We start from the raw sequence: 22,882 nt of genomic DNA on the forward strand, positions 1-22,882 counted from the left end.
TCGTCGCCTCTATGTAAGAGGACGCCAATTTAAGAGCAAATATGAATTGTGGGATGCTCTCCAAGAGGGATCGCGAGGAATAACTGTTGACGAAAACAGAAATTTGACTAATTCTGTGGACCAACGTCTTTTACATGTCATTCATAAAAAAAAGATCGCATATGCCCTATTAATTATCAACGTTGAAATTTCTATGTAGTAATTGTGCTCGAAGCATTTTTCCTAGTTCATTTAATGTTTGAAAATTATTTCAATAAAGAAGCTATGGATGGATATATTGTATTTTTTCTCAACCTCGTTAACAACTTGACACACTGAAATCAACAGATATACCTGTCTTCTGACATAGTTTCGCTAATACTGCTTTAAATACTTTTATTTTCTGACTGGAGTAGCTGAACAGTATTCTAAGAAATTTCTCAAAGTTTAATAGATTTTTATTCATTCGTTCCTTAAATATTAAAAAAAACGTAAACTCGTTAATAATTTTATACGCAGCGTATATACGTCATTGTCGGTTGTTATTTTTTGTAACTCTCCTCTTTCTTCAAATTCTTTTTCATTTGTTTTTTTATCATTTAAAGATGATTCGACGAAGATTGTAAACTTTTTTTGATACTTATGGACAATTCATTAATTTTTTTTAATTGATTTTTGACACTGAAAAAATAATTTTAGGAAAACCGAAAAAATAAACAAAAGTGTATAATCATGCAGAAATTATTGTTTCTTATACATTCATGCATGTATAGATACATGAATATATAGTTACATACATACATACATACATACATACATAAAAAGAAGGACAAACTATGGATACCCACTGTAAAGTGGGTGCCTGCGCGTGAAATTTTTGTGGCAGGAGTTGCGCAATCACTAACCACACCTCTCCTGGGCCGACATTGTTGAATACCAGTGGTAAGTGAAGGTCCAGGACGACTGGAAATAATGCCGAGATAAGCGGAAAGCACATACAGCGGCTAGAAGTTCAACATGGGCACCCATTTGTGCTTGCCAGGCTCAACGTTGCTTAACTTCGGTGATCTGACGAGAACCGGTGTGCCAACGTGGTTACATACATAAATACATACATGCATGCATACATACAAGCATATATATAGAGTTTTAATTCCCTAGAAGGCACTATCCTCGAGTATATTCGGTCTTTTTGTACTGTAACACATGCATGCGAAATGACGTCACCGGTAATGACTATAAAAAGAAGAAAGATCACGTTATAGACGTGGATGACGTCGCGGCCGTAACGGGAAGTCACGCGTGGTTAGAGAATGAGAAAATAAATGTCGTTGTTTCAGGAAAAAGTGAGTTCAAGTTATTATTCGTCTTGGTGTCCTTTGCGACGTAGACTGCTACAACGTATAGGTCCCGTGTGTAAAAGTGTACAACAGTGCAGTACAAGGGTTGGTATGGATAATGTTATATGCAAATACTTTTAACTCTACACTTAACATTGAATTTTTAACTCTTCCAGATTTCAATTTTTAATTTTATAATCTTCAGCCTATACCTTACTTGTCCACCAAGTTACACCCCACCCCAACAGTTCTAGTTTTATCGCCGTTCGCTGATAAACACACCTGGATACGAAGTGCAAAAATGTGATTAACTTGTACACACTTCTATCTTGACTTTGTACTTTATGGCCCTGAACTGAAGTTCAAGAATAATACAGGGTGCCCCAATAAAATGTGTACACTCTTTAAATCATCTCAACTTGCTACATAAATACGCTACGTTCCCAATAGATGTTTAAGAATAAAGAATGGCACTTCCAGCAGGATAGAGCACTTCCCCATTATCATCATGGCGTAAGAACATATCTTGATAGTCACCTGCGAAACAGATAGATAGGACGAAGAGGAAGTATCGAGTACTGTCCACGCTCGCTGGATTTTTCTCTTTTGGGGGTGAGCGATGTGGGGGACATGTTAAGCACAGGAATCACACCACAAAATGAGCTACAATGAATGAGCTGAAAGCAACCATTGAAAGAAAATTTGTCAATATACCAATTCAACTTAGGAACGTTTTCGATCCAATCAGTGAGCGTTGTCAGCTGTTCATGGACAACAATGGCTATAATTTGAACATTTTCGATAATTAGCTGGTTTTTATATTTGTTCACAGTATTTTGATGTATGAAACTTTACTTTCTTATAATAAATGTTGGTTTTATGGTCATTTAAATAGTGTATACATTTTATTGGGTCACACTTTATGTGCATTATTGTTATAAGCATTGTCTTTGGGATTAAATCTATAGAGCGAAGATCCGGTAAGTGTAAAGCCTATACATCAGATCTACTGGTGAGATGTTCATCAAAATATTTTCATATATTATTGAATGGTAATAAAATAAAGAATGTTGGATATTCTTGATTGGAATCCGTGGACAAATCAAGCATAGACTCATAGACAAATGTTTTGATTTATTTTTATTTTTTTGTTTCTACGAAATATGGGTGGATATTTTTTGGGTTTCTTTGTATATTGTTCTTTATAATAATGAATCACCATTTACCAAGGATAAAGCCCACTCGAGGATAATTGTTTATACGATTTTTACATGGATGATAAGAATACTATAAGATAATTAAAAATGATGAATGGGTTAAACAAAATGTGATTGTTTAATATAGTAGGTAGAAGTATTTAATGACATTTGGCGCGAAAACGACCATATTGTAGTCAACTGTGAAGCAGCACCGTGATATTGTGTTCTACAGGTTAGAAGTTTTTAGGCAATCGTATCGTGGAAATTCCGTTTTCTTTGAATATGCAAGGAAAGAAAGGAAAGTTATTTAAAATAGCAGTAGGAAGTTATTGTGATTTTTAAGGGTGGAACTCAGTTAAGCACTTTTAGGTACTCGGGGGGAAGAAGAGAAAATTCGTTGCAGTGACTCTAGCTAAACGAGTTTCATGTGTAACTAATCATAATAGAACAGTCCGGATTTGAACTCGACACAGTCAATTCCATAATAAATACGGATAACCATTAGGCTAATGACGAACTCTTTTCGATCAATGTTGTACGTAATATAATATGAAGAAAGTGCGTAAAAATAGGTTACTTTTATGGAGGTGTTTAAGACACTTTACACTTTCAATATGTTCTAACGCGGAGTCACATACGTAGTATTGATTTTGAATATGTGAATTTCCGTCAGAAAATGCACCAGGCGAATGTTATACTTAAGGTGCAATTATGTACGTGGGCACAAAAGCCAATATATTTCTCATTATCGTTGTGCTCGTCTCAAGCTGTTAATTGCGTGTTAATTAGATAATATTGCGCGTCATTTATTCACTTAAAATTGTATTTATGAACATCCACTTCCAGTGTTATGGATGGATCATCTAACCTATATCAGCCACGGTTCTACCTATTGCTTAAAAAGTATGTATTGTTTTCATCTCTCCTGTACACTTTCCTAGTCTAATAATTCTCATACAAGCACGTACTTAGCAAAATCTAACATAATATATATACACACACAGACACACACACACACACACACACACACACATATATATATATATATATATATATATATATATATATATATATATATATATATATATATACTAGCAGTCCATCTGGCGTTGCCCGATCGTAAAATATGCATAAATATTATATTTTAATTTATACAGAAATTGAGACTCGTTATTTTCCGAACAAAAGTACTCGAGCTGAGATCGAAACCAAAACTTAATGACATTGAGTCAAGTACGCTAACCATAACAACAGTTTGACAGGACACTTAAAATGTGTTTTTAAATTATCTTATTCTTAATATAAAGAAGCTGTCATGTTTTTTGTCCGCGCATGTTTGTTTTTTTTACATGGGGGTCACCACTTATCAAGGCCCAGAAGCCACTCGGGGATAAAGGTAATTTTGTGTCATTAATCAATGGGATATTGTGGCAGTATTCATTAGTATTGGAGATTTCATAAAGTGTCATTGCTTAAGGGGCAGTTCATCAGGAATTTGTTTATCTTGGACTTGAAGACATCCATGTTGAAGTCAGAAACAGGCAAGCGGTAAAGAGTTCCACATGCGTTCAGTTCTAAGAAAGAAGCTTTGTTCATGGAATCTACGTTTTGATTTAGGCACAGATAAAGTCTGAGGAAAATTATTTACAGTGGTTTCAACTAGACGGGTGTTTATCGTGAAAGATTAGCGAGGGGGGACTAGAGATTGGAGCTCAGACGAGCACTTGCCATGGAAGTAACGATAAAGCAAAGACAGTCAAGGACATCCCCCACTAAATCACGAAGTCTTTTTTGTACTCTGTCAAGGCAGGATACGCTGTTTTTAGCAGCTCCTGCCCAGATGTGGCAACAGTATTCCATCCTTGGACATACTTGGCTTCTATATAGATAGAGAATTGCATTAGTAATGAGATGTCTTCTGGGGCAGTAGAAGGATACCACCATTTTTCCAGTGACCTTGGCAACAGACTTGATGTACGTGTTCCATTTCAGATCAGGAGTAAAGGTCAAGCTCAGAAGCTTATCAAAACATGGGGCATCCCCTAGACGAGAATCATCCATTTCAATTGATGCCAGATGGGGATCAGAGCGTTGATGATGTAAAGATAGGAGCTTGGTTTTAGATGCATTAAAGGTAACCAGCCACATCTTCCCCCATTGTACCACGCGCTCTAGATCAAAGGAGAGAGAATCAGAGAGAACTTTGTCATTTATAACCTTTGATGTGTTGCCGTAGATGGTTGTGTCATCAGCATAGATGCCAACGAATGATTTAAGTATGTGTTTTGATGTAGATCAGGAAGAGATTTCGGCTCAGGATGGACCCTATGAGGGACTCCAGCATTAATACTGCAGGCCTCTGATTTTTTTCCATCAACCACTACTTTTATGGGCCTATCAGAGAGTAATGATTTAATGCTTGAGAAAACATTTCCAGTTATACCGTAACTGTGCAGTCGTTAAACAGTTGACAAAAATTAAAAATCCGACGACCCTCCACGTATGAATTTGCGAAAACCGATTAGTAGTTTGCGTGGAGCATTGCTGTTAAATAAGTCGGAATGTAGAAAAAGACAGAATCGAGAAAAAGGTTATAAAGAAAAAAGACGATCGAAAGCTACATTTGAATTAGGAATCTTCTCAAAAAATATTTCTTCTTCAAAAGTTTTTTCACATATACAATCAGTAAATATGGGACGTGTTTAGTTATATATTAATAAAATAATTAATAAAATATCAGAGATAGCAGAATATCTTTTAATGGTTTTTGAAGAAAATCCTTTTCTCCAAAAAGGAATACAAAAGTAAAAACGTCCAGCGATATATTAAATTAAGTAGTTGCCATTCTAAAAAAAAATAGGCTCGCTGGGAGATTACAAGAAGGCAATCAGGGAGAAATTAAAACTAATCATTTTTATACTTCTATTTTACTATTAATTTTTGTTATTATTAATATTAATATTATTATTATTATTATTATTATTATTATTATTATTATTATTATTATTATTATTGGCTCACTAGGAGCTTTCACACAGGTCATAAAAGATCTCTCTTGATAACAACGTGCTGTTCCCTGGAAGCTGAGTGACAGCAAGTCTCCTCAGATTTCCAGTACTCCACACCTCTTTCGATAACATTTGCAAATGACTTTGTATTATCGCAACAACCGTTTACCATTGATTTCTCCCTAGCAGCGGCCATTGGTCTTCACTGGAATTTGACTGGCAATGAGCCTCCCCAAGCTCCCAGTTTTCTTCGCACTTGACAAGCGGGGTTGGGGGTTTGGTCAGCGCTCTTTCCTCGGTCTTTCCTCCCTCTTTACTACTCGGTCTCACTCTTTCTTTGGGGGAGGGCGGTTATGTGGCAATGGGGGGATGGACGTTAGAGAACTTATGGATATGCCGTTTCAATGTTCTTGGTTCCATAATTATTACTAGTAGTAGTAATAATAGTAGTAGTAGTACTAGTAGTAGTAGAAGTAGTAGTAGAAGTAGTAGTAGTACTAATATTACTTCTATTATTATTATTATTATTATTATATTGAGAGGTGGAAACATTTCAAATAGTTGTAATAATCTATTTTTTTATATAAATTGATTAAATAAAACAATAGATAATTACAAACTTTTGAATTGTTTCCACTTTCAAAGGGGTTTCTACATCAACCTAAAAAGGGATTAATAACTAGGTACACCTTATAAGGATTAAAACCAAGATATAATAATCGTAAATGTTATGTCAAAAATACTTATTCCGATTTTGATTGAAAGCTATTATGTGATTTTGTTTCTACAAAATGTCTAACATTTAAGACTTAAGTTTAATGCCCTTAAAGAGAAATTGAAATTCAACGAATTTTATTTCATCTGTGTTTAATGACTAATAAAGAATGTCACCATTTTCTCAGCCACGAGATAAAAGGACCCATATCACGCTCCCCTCGCTTTTTAATGGTGTACAAACCGTACACGTTGTAGAATACCCGTCCGACGAAGCAGGAAAGAATTGCACTACATCAAATTTTATATTAAGTACTACATTTTTAATAAGATAGATACTTTTTGTAAACTCCTTAATTATTGACTTATAATTATGAATATATATTCTAGGCAACAAGGTGAGTAATGTGGGCATATTTCTTTTTTTTGTAAATTTTGTTATTTAAAGAGTAAAACTATAACTGTAGCATAGCTCCTTCTCCATTTTGAACCATTAAAAAGTATAAGTAATTCTACATTTACTGCTTATATGCGCCGGTGTAAAGCTTTAAGAATGTTATAAAAAACGGATGGGCGCCATTAGAATTCTTCTAGTAGATGTTGACAAAAAGGTGACATGCTTAATAATAGATTTTAAGTGAATTGATATAGTTGATGCTGCTGAAAAAAAAAACCGATTCTGTCTGTCACCCTGGTATTTTATTTCCTTCTTTTTAAAAAATTTGTAATTTTTGTTTTCATTATGAGTTGGTCCCTTCAGGCTGCACTGAAGCGCTTAAATCTTTGTGTAGATCATTATAAATAATTAATATATATATATATATATATATATATATATATATATATATATATATAGGAGTAAACAGTTAATAAAACATGTTAAAAACACTGTGAAACAAAGTTAAAAACATATTATATCTGAAAAGGAAACACTTGCTAAGTGGACAGTCCTTAATCCGCGGGGTTTCGAAGAAATACTTTCCTTCTCATCAGAGGATAGGAATTAGCAAAATGCGGGATCGGATTTTGCATACAAAAGTATATATATATATATATATATATATATATATATATATATATATATATATGCGTGTGTGTGTGTGTATAATAAAATAAAAATAAAATAAAAATTACAATTAAATTTAGCAAAATGATCCAAGATGGTAAAACTAAAGTATATTATAAATATTAAAGAGTTAATATTTATAAATTAATCTTAACCAGATGTAAAAGCTCGATAAAACCAAATAGAAGATAGAGCTTATAATAAGAGCAAATAGTTAATAAAACATGTTAAAAAAAAACACTTGAAAAAAGAGTTACAAACATATTTAATCTGAAAAGGAAACACTTAATAAGTGGATAGTCCTTAATCCGCGGAGTTTCAGAGAAATACTTTCAGAGTAGGAATTAGCAAAATGCGGGATCGGATTTTGCATACAAAAGTATTTGATCAAACTACAAGTAAGTCGTAGATCTTACTTGATAACAAAAAGTGAAGCAGAGGGAGTATGGTGAAGAAAAAGGCGATTTCACGTGAATTGATAGTCTGGTGATATGAAAAATTATCCAATGACGGTAAAATCCAAAAATGTAAATCTTTAAAAAAAATGTAAATTATTGGATGTACATTTTTGGATTTTACCGTCATTGGATACTTTACCTTGCACCAGACTATCCATTCAAGTGAAATCACCTTTTCCTTCACCATATTCCCTCTGGTGTAACCTGTAATTTTGAAGGTTAACAAATAGCTCTGACCGATATACATGACTTTACGCTCTCCAGACAAAATAGTAATTTTTTAATCTATTTTACAACGGACCATAATCAAGAAAATTCAAATGTGTGATTTTTTTTTTATGAAAGACGCTCTTTTTATTTTATAAACGTAAAGAAGATTTTGAATTCGAACGTTCCGCCATTTACCAAAATTATCCACTGACAAGATACGCGTGAAGAAGGTGAAAGCTTACATCGGCTGAAACATTGTGTGAATATAATTTAAAAAAAACAACGGTTATGTTGCTTAATATAAAATACTTATTTATATAGAGAGATAATGCTAGAAGAATCTAATTAAATAACTGTTGTGTCGTGGAACAACCGTGAAAATAAGAACAATTAAGTCGAGGTTAAGTTAAGGAACAAGTGTATTAACAATAATGTACAAAGATAGGAAAGCGTGTATATCTGCTGGGCACTCGGCTAGCAGTTGAAGTGCAGTCGCATCTCTCTCACCGGTGTTGGAATTACTAGTGCTAATCGGTGTAAATTCCTCTGTTCAAGGAAGGCCGGTATATCACTAACCCAAATATAATAATAGCATAAAAGGCACTGAATATATGTGTCACAGTAAATAGTCATTAAATAAAATTAAACAAATAAATTATTGAGAATAAGTAAAATGTTTACAAACATATATAAGTATAAACCAGAATGGATCAGCAAGGGTTTATATATATATATATATATATATATATAAATATATATATATATATATATATATATATAATTATTACCATAATAATTTTTTAATACCTACAGTCACTACTGTTCAATCCTTTCGGGAATCATCAGTGCAGCGAGTTATGATTACAACCGGTCGGGAGATTCGAAGCTATCTTTGACTCCATTAGTAAGGCACAAATAACGCGGCCAACGTCAATCGCGAGAAATGCAGTTGAAATTTAAACATTAATTATATAAATGCTGAAATGAAATCCATTATCACCCGATTGTAAAATAAAATCTAAGAACTTGGAATATAATTGTTTTGTAATCTATTTGTATATGCTCTGTTAGATTTTAAATACATCGAGCTTCATAAATAAAGGAATTACTATAAATAAGCATATTTCTCATAACACAAACACACGCACACACATACACATACACACGCCCCCCATATATATATATATATATATATATATATATATATACATATATATACATATATATATAATTTATAATTTTTGTATTTACATTTCATTCAAAAATTTTTTTTTTTTCAAAACAAAAATTTATTATTTGAACAAAGAATACAATTCTAAGTAATTTCCTTACACCATGGGTTTTTTTATGTAGACTCATCTCCTGGGTGGAAAAGTCATTAGCGAAATATTTCAAACAACATTTAATATTTTGCTAATGACTTTTCATTAGGTGATAGTGTAGAAAGTTGAAATGACTAATACATATATATATATATATATAAAGATTCATAATTTTATAACACTTTTCAATAACACCGAACGTAGTGCCATTATTAATTCTTAAGGGTTTATTTTTTTTAGTTATTGTTGTTTTTCTTGTTTTTTCTTTCTATATTTTAAACATGTTTTTTGTTTCTTCTTCTTTCTATAGTTTAAACCTAGACCACTAAAAAGAAAGTTTCAAAAAGAAGACCCAAATACACTTCTGAAGTAGATTTCTCCTAAGCTCTAAGATCCTAAGCGAGAAATACGGTAAATGTCGAACGAGGTTTTTTAAAAGATGAAATTCTACATTTATCTGAAGTTTTGGTTTCTACCAAAGGCAAATATCGCCGACTATGTAGTTTGGAGTTTGGATGGTCGAGTTTGTCATTCTTTGACAAAATACGATTTTCTAGTTATATTTCTGCTGGTGATATTTTACGCAAAGAAAAAAACTTACTTCGAAAACTCAAAGCTTTCTGAGTTTTCTTCTTAATAGAAAGTTTGGTTCGGGTCAGACGAGTGAATGGAATATTTTTAATTTTTCTAAATATGCATTGTCTTTTCACGTGGCCTTGATTTTGACATACCTCCTTCATATATTAACAAGGAGGGGGTATTTGCGTAATTTGAAATGCTGTATCTACAGATGAAGAAACACGTGTCCTCTTCGCCTGAGGATATATCCTGGTTAAAAGCACGTCTTATTGATCTTGCGCACAGTTTAGTTAGTAGTCCTATTGTCTAGAAACCCTTTGTGTTGCAAGCCAAGTATTTTAAGGCCATCAAGTCTTTGAAATCCAATAAAGACATTTATATTACAAAACCAGACAAAGGTTCTGCAGTCGTTATTCTCGACCAAAACATCTTTATGGAGAAAGTGATAGTGACACTTGGCGATGCTACAAAATTTAAATATTTAGGCAACAGCAGTATAAATGATGGGGCACTTAATACAGAAACCAAACTACAATATGGCTTTCTTAAACTTTATAAAAGTGGATGGCTTTCCAAAGAAACGTATCATCGAATTCGTCCTAAGGGTTCGCAACGTCCCAGGATGTACAGTTTATCCAAAGTCCATAAGGAAAATATTCTTATGCGACCTATTCTTTCAATGTTGGGTTCCGCCCAACATGAATTGGGTAAATGGTTAGCCGATATCCTTAAACCTGTCCTGAAAATATATACTGGATTCTGTATTCCTGATTCTTTTCAGTTTGCAGAATTTATTCATGATGTAAAGTGTTCATGAAATACTGGATATTTATGCTCCTATGACATATCCAGTTTGTTCACCAATGTGCCTTTGGATGAAACTATCGGGATTTGTGCCAATAGTCTTTATCGTAGTTCCGTAACTAATCCCTCATTAAATAATAATAATAATAATAATAATAATAATAATAATAATAATAATAATAATAATAATATACCAACTCCGGACAACGACAACCATAGTAGAAATACAAATAAAAATACTAATAACGAACAAGATAAATGCAACTGTGGATCTCGCACACTTTGCCCATAGTTTACCAGGCCACCATATTCGCGAAAGAAACCCCGAATAAAAAGAAATATTACATAGGTATGACTTCGTTAGATTTTAAAACCCGATATTAAAAGTACAGTCAAAAATAAAAAGAAAAACACCGAATGAAAACAACACTAGCAAACAAATACTAGGAACTCAAAGAAAGCGGACGTGCGCCAGTAGTCGAATGGAAAATACAAAAATAAGTAAACACATGTAGAGACATAGAGGATCCATGTAGATTATGCATTTATAAAAAATTTGTTATCCTATACTTTAAGGAACCACAACATCTATTAAACTGTAGGAGAGAAATAGCAAACAACTGTGTACACAGGATAAAGTTTACTCTAGGATAGCGATAAAAAATAATTTTAAAATTAACAATAACAATAGAAAATAAATAAATAAAATAAACATACATATACATAAATTATCATATATATATATACATATATATATATATATGTATGTATGTATGTATGTATGTATAAACTAATATAATAATAAAAAATTAAAACACACACGCATATTTAACTACACTTATGTTTAAAATAGGTCCAATCACTAAATATCGGCGCTTCCCGCTAAAAAAGCACACACAAAGAAAGGGATGAACTCAAGGTCAACTGGGCCTTTGTCCTGTAAGTGTTGCCCATTGGCTGATTAGGAATGGAGCGGTAGAAAGTAGGAATCCGACTAGCCAACTAAAAATTCAATATAAGGTGCTTACATAAAAATGCGAGACAAGCACAATTCTTCCCATAAGACTGACGTATCCTAGCGTGGATATTCTGTGTAGCTTAATTACTAGAATTATTTTTATAACTTACTATATATATATATATATATATATATATATATATATATATATATATATATATATATATATATATTCTTTTCTTATTGCAGCTTTGACTTAAACTCGGAACTCAACCTTACTTGTCTTGCTTTTTCTTTTTTTTTTTTGTTCCTGAAATCTTTTGTCAAATATACTATTATTAACCAATACTGTTTTCTTACATTTAAACCGAAAAGGAAAAAAAGTCACCCATGAAAACGAGAACCTTCCAAATTAAAACCTTGAACTATTATCTAAACCCCAAAAATGTAAATTAATACAAAATTAAATATAGCGTGTAGCTCAAGGATTCAAACTCGAGATAGAAAAAAAATTTTTAATAAAAGCATTACCCCCCAACATACACACACACACACACACACACACACACACACACACACACACACCAACCTCCACCATATCCTTTAATACCTAGAATAAATCAGTTAGGTCTGCTAGATTTCTTTCTTTTTCGATAAGACCTCAAGAAGATGAGTCACACTTTCCAAACCCAAAGCTAAGTTAAAAAATGTTTCTATCTATAAGTTTTTGAAATCTATTTTGTCTTATTACCGCTAACATGTTTGTAATGCAAATATCTTTTCCTTTTCTTGCAGCTTTGACTTACACTCAGAACTTAACGTTACTCATCTTGTCTTGCTTTTTCTTTGTTTTTTTTTTGTTCCTGAAATCTTTTGTCTAACATGCTATTATAAACCAATACTCTTTTCTTACATTTAAAACAATGAAAAAAGTCACCCATGAAAACGAGAACCTTCCAATTTTAAACCTTGAACTATTATCTAAGCTCAAAAAAATGTAAATTAATACAAAATAAGCCGACTTCACAAATTGGTAAAAGTTCATTATTGGATTTTAATTATAAGGTGAAGCTCAAAGATTCAAACTCGAGATAGATAAAAAATAAAAAAATAAAATAAATAAAAGCATTAACCCCCCCTCCCAACATACACACACACCAACCTCCACCATATCCTTTAATACCTAGAATAAAATCAGTTAGGCCTGCTGGCTTTCCTTTCTTTTTCAATATGACCTCAAGAAGATGGATCACACTTTCAAAACCCAAAGCTAAGTTAAAAAAATGTTTCTATCTATGACTTTTGAAATCTATTTTGTCTCATTACCGCTAACATGTTTGTATTGCAAACATTTTTTTCTTTTCTTATTGCAGCTTTGACTTAAACTCGGAACTTAACTTTACTTATCTTGTCTTGCTTTTTCTTTTTTTTTTTTTCGTTCCTGAAATTTTTTGTCAAATATGCTATTATAAACCAATACTGTTTTCTTACATTTAAAACGAAAAGAAAAAAAGTCACTCATGAAAACGAGAACCTTCCAAATTAAAACTTTAAACTATTATCTAAACTCAAAAAATGTAAATTAATACAAAATAAACCGACTTCACGAATTGAAATAAGTTCATTATTGGATTTTAATTAATAGGTGACACTCGAAGATTCAAACTCGAGATAGATAACGCCAAAAACCTCTCCGCATTAATATGGGAGGAGAGACTATCTTCAAACAGCGTCCGTAATTGGTAATTGAGCACCGGAGTAGGTATTATTAAGTCTCTCGTATTTATTTTTTAATGGAGAGTAGATAATGCAGTAACTCTCGCTTCTCCTTTTTTGTCCCTCAGTCCTCATTCAAATGAGTGATTTTTCTGACAAAGGGTGAAGAAAAAGCTGCTTTCCAGGTCGGTAGTATTTTGTGAACAGTAGTCTAAGATGTCGGAAATTTTTCTGTTTCTATGTCTATCCTTGTTGTCATGTCACTAGTAAGGGTGCTGGAGGTAAACGTTTCATCTGGGCTGACGTTATCCGCCTGATAGTCAGGGACCCGAACCTTGGATTAACCACTAAGGAGGCTGTCCTATCATCAGGTGCAAAGTACTGGGGCTACTGTGTTGCCATTTGGTGAATGGATTCTGGACCATGCAGTAGTCTCTGGTGGAGCCTCTCGATGCCATTCTAGTGGATAATTGTTACGGCTTTACCTTATAATATGCTACAAAAAATTTCCTGTCCGTTTCTCTCTTACATTCCCGCTTTATCCTGCTCTAACCAAGTATGCCGACCTGTTCCACAAATCCCAAAACCTCAACATGGAATATCTAAAAAAAAAAACACGAATAAACCCAGAACCCCATCCTCCAACGTAGACCCCTACTACCAGGTCTCCTTCTCCAACATCAGGGGTCTACGTTCCAACCTCCCAGAGGTTGAAACACAATTACAGGAGACGAACTCGGGCATATTCTTTCTAAGCGAAACTGGCATAGGGCCAACCACTTCCCTAGACGAGTTCATAATTAAAGGCTGCTCTAACTTAACATCTAAATCTAACCCCCAAGATAGCCATGGGCATGGAATATGTGCCTACATTAAAGATGGCTTCCCGTGTGGCAGGAATATCTCCAGAGAAGATCTTAATTTACTTTATATGTGCTTTCGGGTTGCACTTGCTTACACCACTGCATTTATATTTGCCCTCTATCGCCCCCACAACAGCGGAGTTACTATCTTTAAGAGTATATTTGAGAAAAAAGACCACATCCTGTCTGCACATCCCTCAGCTAACATTGACATTTGCGGTAACTTCAATGTCTATAACGTGGAATGGCTGACCCACTAAAATAAGACAGATGATGAGGGGAGGTTCTGTTATGATTTTGACATTGCATATGACCTCACTAAGATTGTTCACGAGCCCACCCGTGTGCCAGATACTACCGGTCAGTATGCAAGCCTTCTAGACTTTTTTTTCTCAACTTCCCCTGAGCTATGTTCATGTTCCGTTCTATCTGCTCTAGGATCCTCCGACCACTCCGTTGTATCAGTTAAGATAAAAATGAAATGTAATAAGTCCCCAGACGTAACTCTCCACCGTACTGTATACCGATACTCTATGGTTGACTGGGATAGCTTCTGTACATTCATATCTGATCTACATCTGCATTCCCTGTTTAAAAACGATGTGTCCTCTATAGTATCAGACCTGACCGAATGGTTAATTGTAGGCATAGACCGATTCATACCATCAAAAAATTCCAACAAAAACCTAACAGCCAGCCATAGTTCTCCCCAGAATATGCTGCTGCCATCGCACACAGAAATCACTTTTTCCATAGCTACCAGCGTAATACATACACTGAGACTGAAGCTGCTTTCAGGGACGCCAGCAACCACTGTAAAAGAGTAATAAAAAATGCTAGAGAGCTATATGCTCAGTCTGTTAAATCCAAAATAGCTGAGCAGCGGCTTGGTTCCCACCAGTATTGGCAAATAACAAATAGGATCTTGAACAGAAGCGTGCGTTCTATGCCAACCATTATCAATGCACGAAAGGTCATCTCGTCAGCATCAGACAAGGCCAAACTATTTACCAAGAACTTTGCAGCTAATTCTACCCTATGCGACGAAGCCCATCAACTTCACGTATTTCATCCTATAACACACAACACGCTAGGTAACATACAAATATCTGTGCGTGAGGTCGCCAAGCTAATCAAGAACCTTGATTCCAGTAAAGCAACTGGCCCTGACGGCATCCCAATTATAGTGTTAAAAAAGCTTCAACCAGAACTTGCCCCCATAATTACAAAACTGTTTAAGCGTTGCCTTAAGGAGAAGTGCTTTCCAACACTCTGGAAAACCTCATCAGTATGCCCTGTATTTAAGAATTCAGGTGATAAGTCGTCTTCGTCTCAGTACAGACCAATAAGTCTCCTGTGTGTCATGAGTAAGCTGCTGGAATCCATATTAAATAGAGAAGTAGTCAACCACGTCAGCAGAAATAACCTTCTTGGTGACATGCAATACTGTTTCCTTTCTGCTAGATCTACAGCAGATGTGCTAACGGTTATATCTCAAAGGATTAGTGAATCTCTCGACAAAAGCTTCCTTTCTAGGGCAATTGCTCTTGACATAGAAGATATCTCACTACTGATGCAATTCTCTATCTATATAAAAGCCAAGTACGTCCAAGGATGGAATACTGCTGCCACATCTGGGCAGGAGCTGCTAAAAACAGCGTATCCTGCCTTGACAGAGTACAAAATAAACTTCGTAGTTAAGTGGGGGGTGCCCTTTTCTCTTCCCTGCAACCTAAGAGACGTTGCGAGCCTGTCTTTGTTTTATCGTTATTTCTATTGCAGGTGGTCGTCTGAGCTCCAATCTCAGGCCCCCCTAGCCAATCTTACACGATAAATACCCATCTAGCTAAAACCACTGTCATTAATTATCCGAACTGTATATCTCTGCCTTAATCAAAATATAGATTCCATGAACGAAGCTTCTTTCTTAGAAGTGCACGCGTGTGGAACTCTCTTCCGCTTACCTGTTTCTCTCCTGACTTCAACATGGCTGTCTTCAAGTCCAACTGATTACCCACCCCTTAAGTAATGACATTTTATCAAATCTCCAATACTAATGAATACTGAAACACTATCCCATTGATTACTGTACACAAAATAACCCTTATCCCTGAGTGGCTTCTGTGGCGTGAGAAGTGGTTACCTCCATTGAGGTAGTTGCCTGTCTAGCCGCACTGATGAGCTGTGAAACAGCGAAACAGTACTGTATGTGGATGACTATATATATATATATATATATATATATATATATATATATATCTTCCAACTTCGAATATCAAGTTTTCACAGTTGGTCACTTATTGCTTTTCAAAAGGTAGCACTACAATATTGTTTCGTATTGCGACTAACAAGTTTGCAAAATTATGTTATTGCTGCATATTTCGTCACGTACTCATCATACGTTTTACTTAGGAAAAACAACGTTTTGTACCACTTACATGATCTATGTGACCGACACGCTCTGTCGTTCCTTCTGGAAAAACTTTATAATCTGTACTTGGAAAATTATTATATTATACTATATATGCTCTGGAACCTAATAAAATGGCATTCATTGAGCTTGAATTTGTTTTAAAAAAATTACAAAAATTATATTATTTATTTTTATTACATAAAACTTTAATCATAAGAACTATTTTTGATCTATTACGATTGGTATATATAAGCGTATATGGACGTTTCAAGTAAGAGATTAACACACACGCACACTCTCTCACATATATATATATATATATATATATATATATATATATATATATATATATCATAATTTAGTAATTTAAATTTTATTATGCGAAATGGATAAATTTCTAATCTTGAATTTTTATTATATACAAGACAAAGAATACATTTCAATAAGTATATCTCCTTAACCTATAGGTTTTCGATGTCTACCCATCCTCTCAGATCAAAATAGTAACAAATACAAATATTATAAATGGTTTATACCTGTAATAAACATAGAAAATCATAATTGAAAGTTTTTAAAGTTTTTAAATCATAGAGTAAGGGAAATTATATATTGGTTCAGAATGAAAAGTGTATTGAACTTCATATCCAGATTGTATGGTAAATCCTGACGTGAGAGCTTTTCGTAGCAGGGAGGTAAAAGGATACTTTTACCTCCCTGCTACCGAAAACTCTCACTATATATATTATATATATATATATATATATATATATATGTGTGTGTGTGTGTGTGTGTGTGTGTGTGTGTGTGTGTGTGTTTATGAAAATTACCTCTTATAATACTTTGGTTAATGTAATTTAATTTTCTTTCACAATCACTAAAACGAGTTTTATCTTTTTAATAGAATTTGTCAAAATACCAACGTCACAATCACAGAAAATATCACACTTTTGTCAATAAATTTGGTTCCATTATTGGTAGAAAATACGATAATTGGCGGCGTTGTAGCCAATAAAGTTGAACACATAATATTTCATTGATCACGTTTATTGACCTAAAATGTTTGGGTACGATTAAAATTCTGATGGTAATTCGATTCCCGATATTTCCAAAATCCATGTGCAGAGTTTACTTTCTTTGATAAGAATAACCAACATGCAAAATTTCAGCATGATTAAATAAATAGTTTTGGGGTTATGAACGTTTACATGGCGTAATTTTAGAAATATCTCAAACAATATATACGACTTTGCGCTATCTATAATGTCACCCAATACGCTGTATGCAGTCTACCGCGCAAACGAGAGCAAGAATTCTACTCGCTTTTTGCTGTTTTGCAACGACATATATTTCCTCATTGTCTCGTTATCGCTGTTACGTCCCCCGCGTGACCGTCTTCTCTAGCGTCATTCGCTCTTGCCACGTGATCCACGTCTCTCCCGCGATCGCTTTCTTTCTTCTTTTTATGGTCCCCTTCTCTCTCTTTTTCATGGCCCTTGTTTCTATCGGTGACGTCATTTCGCATGCGTTTATATACGCTCATCCGCGTTATGCTACGTATGCTTATGTTGTCAGGCCGATTTAGACACTGGTTCAACAGACGCATGTTCGTTTTTATATAGAAGAATCGATTTACCGAAGCGTATATAATACTGTTTTATAATGGTTCATGAAAACATCAATGAAACGTACACTGATGATAGATTCGAAAAGTTACTGATCAAAAACGCTTTTACAGGAGGCTTTTTACTTTCATCTTTCGTTTGTAGCACAATTGTAATTTTTTTTACCTATATGCGATATGTAGCATCGCGAAATCTCACAGACAGTTGTGTCATTCAATGGCAGTGGTAGATGTAGACACACCGCTGGCATTCTTCGTTTGAAACATTCACATTTCAAAAGAACTAAATAAAATAAGATTTATATACAAAAAAATAAGGAATGCGTACTTTGTAGGTAACAGCACATATATGAACACAACATATTTACTGTGTTTGTTTCTAGTTTCGATATAATTTGATTACGTTTAAAGCATTCTCATCTTATTTAATACCGAAATACAATACTTTTGAGCTACAATCGATTGTCCTGGAATGCATCCAGCGGATGTGAACTCTTTTTTCAAACCTTCAAAGCTCATACGCAATTTTTATGTTTATTTCTTCGTTTCTATGATTTTATTTTTCAACTTATAAATAAAATATCTGTCTTATAATGTTATCTTTGGATAATGCAAGGCAGTTTTCTTTACATAAACACGGCATCATCCACGGTATATCAAAACACACACATTTCTTGAAAATGGGAAAAACGATGCTAAACTCTATAAACAACACGAAACGTTATATCTGTGGCTTAATAATAAGCGCCGTTTTGTGGGAGCTGAAGTTCCCCACCATTGGGGGGGGGGTTTAGTCTTATATTTATCTCATTGGGCAGACATGCAGAATGGAAAAAAGTGTTTTGACAACATGGCAGAGACCGCTTAGTGACAAAAGGTTTTCCGTCAATCAAATTTGATCATAGCTGAGCTTGAATAATGTTTATAAAACGTGGGGATCGAAAGTATTACCGAAAACTCAGGAGGATGAATCCAACTAGTTTTCCGTCTAGGACAAGTGAATTAAGTTGCTCTCTCTCTCTCTCTCTCTCTCTCTCTCTCTCTCTCTCTCTCTCTCTCTCTCCCTTTCTCTCTCTCTCTCTATTTCCGTTTCTACACACACACACATATATATATGATGATTGCAACGTCTTGTCAGACGAGTGCCACTCCTTCAGACACTTAAAGTCAATGAGCCCAAAAATGACTTCTTTTTTTAGTTCTACCGGTGACACTGAAGATGATCATTGAGATCAATTATTACATGCTTCCAGCATTTCAAGCTTCCACGCGTCACAACTTTTCCATCGCCACAGGACCACTTTTATAGACAAATGCCTGAGGGAGTATCTATACACAGATGATGTTACAGAGTCTTAGCTTTGTACGAAAGCTAAGTTTCTCTCCCTCTCTCTCTCTCTCTCTCTCTCTCTCTCTCTCTCTCTCTCTCTGTTCAAAATGTTGAGATCCAGTAACAAGCAAGTGCAAGATAGCCAGCAACAAATTAAACTGCAGACCAGCTTAATGCGGGTACTGGTCTCCAGCTTTATGGTTTTTTAAATCAGAGATTTGCTTCTCCTAGAAAGGTTGCCTTCACACGGCTTACAGGAGTCCTCTCCGCCCCAACACACACACAAACACACACGGTGCTAGCTGGCCGTTGACCCCGAAAAAGGGTTCATTCGCCCTTTGGAAGGTCTTGTTTTAATCCTTCAGGAAGACTAGCCACCCTCCTCACCAAACAAGTCTGGTGGGGGTACCAGTTTAGCCGCCGGTGACCCGACCATGAGGCAGGTAGTACTGGATTACATGGCACCAGTAGCATATGACATGACCTGACATACATATATGTGTGTGTGTGTGTTAAATCTATACGTAGGGTCAAAAAGAAATCGGTACCGTCGGTTTCAAATCCTATATAAGGGACCAGTTTATGGTTAAAAGATATCGAATTCTTTTCAGCCTCTGGTTATATCTATTCTGACCTGAAATTTTCACTGTACCTTGTTTTTTTTCCGGATCGCAATTTATTTATGAACTTATTATTTTTTGTTAAACTTTTATTTTTAATTTATTTTTTAAGAACCTCCAGTTTATAGGTTTGAATTCCAAAATATCTTTAGCTGATTTAATTTTAACTATTGTTTTTTTAAGTGTTGTGCGGTACAGTCACCCCTATTTGAGAGTTAAATGGAATCAACCATTCCTATGAATACCACTGGTTTCAGAGACTAGATCGAGACATTCATACCATTTTAAACCGCATGCTACACACACGTTCCTCTCATACCACTTTAGTGGCTCCTGTATTCTTTATGATAAATACATAATATATTTATACATCTAAGGCCGTAAATGGAAAAGTTCTCTCTGATTCTCTCTCCTCTGATCTTGAGCGCGTGGTACAGTGGGGGAAAAGATGGCTGGTTACTTTTGATGCATCTAAAACCAAACTCCTATCTTTACATCATCAACGCTCTGATACCCATCTGGCATCAATTGAAATGGATGCCTCGTCTTGGGGAGGTTTCGTGCTTTGACAAACTTCTGTGTTTGACCTTTACTCCTGATCTGAAATGGAACACGTACATCAAGTCTGTTGCCCAGATCGCTAGGAAAATGGCGGGATCTTTCTACCGCTCCAGAAGATATCTCACTACTGATGCAATTCTCTATCTGTATAAAAGCTAAGTACGTCCAAGGATGGAGTACTGCTGCCACATCTAGGTTGGAGCTGCTAAAAACAGCGTATCCTGCCTTGACAGAGTACAAAATAGACTTCGTGGCTTAGTGGGGGATGTCCCTTTCCCTTTCCCTTCCCTGCAACCTCTCTCCCACAGAAGAGACGTTGCGAGCCTATCTTTGTTTTACCGCTATTTCCATGGCGAGTTTTCGTCCGAGCTCCAATCTCTGGTCCCCCTCTCACCAATCTTTCACGGAAAACACCCGTCTAGCTGAAACCACTGTCAGTAATGTTCACCACTGTTTATCTGTGCCTAAATCAAAACGTAAATTCCATGAACAAAGCTTTTTTCTTAGAAGTACACGCCTGTGGAACTCTCTTCCGTTTGCCTGTTTCCCACCTGACTACAACTTGGATGTCTTCAAGTCCAACATAAAAAAAATCCTGATGAATCGCCCCATTAAGTAGACACTCTATCAAATCTCCAATACTAAGGATTACTACGATACCATCCCATTTATTACTGTACACAAAATAACCCTTATCCTCGGATAATCCCGGCCTCGATAAGTGGTGACCCCCATGTAAAAAATACACTTTACACTACTTGTGGTTTCTTTCATTTGTGACTCCTAACACGGGACTACAACAACTGGCTGATGAGGATTTTTCAAGAACTTCCCGGATCAATCTACAACAATTTTCGCATTTTTTTTTTTTTTACAGTGAGCCCTTGCCGGAATATTCGCCATCCACTGTAAAAAAAAAAAAAAACAGTCATTGGAAAACAACATTTGACGACCAAAAGCATTCACGACAAACGAACACACATTCGAAATAATTTTTCCTACACTTGGGAGAAATTCGAAACTTCAAAATTATTTCTTTTCAAAAGTTCGGATAACAACGACGAAAATTACGCGTCAACGTTTCGGAAAAAAACAACATTCGATTGTAAAAATCCACAAAAACTTGACAAAAAAAAGACTTCGAAAAAGAGGGGCAACAATTTTTGCCGAAAAAGGATTTTACAAAGACGTCGTCAAAAGCCTTATCTTGCTGTTAAAAAAGCTACAACACGCGTAACTACGAGTTAAAACAGAACTTATAAACAATGGCGTTGAGAATTACCATTACTGAATCAATGGTACAATGTTTTCATTAAGTAAAAAAAAAAATTCATCTCTATAAATACAAGTTATGTTGAAAAAAAAATTATGCGTTCTAAAAAGCATGTCTCGTTAGTACTTATGGTGAAAAGGCATTAGCATTGGGAAAAGAAAAAACTCACGCAAATACAGCAAAAGTAAATGATAGCATATTTTATTTTATTGGCTAAATTAAAAGTACATCGGATTCAAATCCGATTAAATTAAACATGTATTTGGTCGACGGACTGCTCGTCGAAGGAGAAGGAAAAAACACGATTTCGCTAAGCACGCAACAAATAAAGTGTTAATGAGAACATATGATAGTCGCTTCGCACAGAAATCGAAAAGTATAGCCAATATTAACTCTCTTTCACAGATAAACTCTCTTTCACAGATAAGTAACTAATTCTTTTTAAGGAAAAAGAAGAAAAATGTGTAGAATCAACAAGGAATTAAACTCAGTACCTACACATTACGAAAATTGAAAAAAGGCAACCTCAATCTACTATTTTCTATCATTAACGCAAACGCTGAATAAATTTGTCAAGAAAATTGCCACTCGAGGAAATAAATAAATTAAAGAAATAGTCGTTAAATAAAGAGGTGCGGATTTTGTAAATGGTTTTTTTTCTGTAGAGTCACTACTATAGGAAAAGTAAATCAACGAATTGTGTTGCTTCTGAAAAAAACTGATCTTGCCATATTAAGTAATTCTAAACCTTCAAAAAACAAAATGGACGATTTTGCAAAAGAAATGTTGGAAATGGTGAAATTCCAACACAGTCAACAATTAGAACTCGAAAGAAGGTTCAGAGAAGA

This window comes from Euprymna scolopes, chromosome 17 (genome assembly GCF_053919585.1).
Source record: "Euprymna scolopes isolate OS-2025 chromosome 17, ASM5391958v1, whole genome shotgun sequence".
Classification (NCBI taxonomy): Eukaryota; Metazoa; Mollusca; class Cephalopoda; order Sepiida; family Sepiolidae; genus Euprymna; species Euprymna scolopes.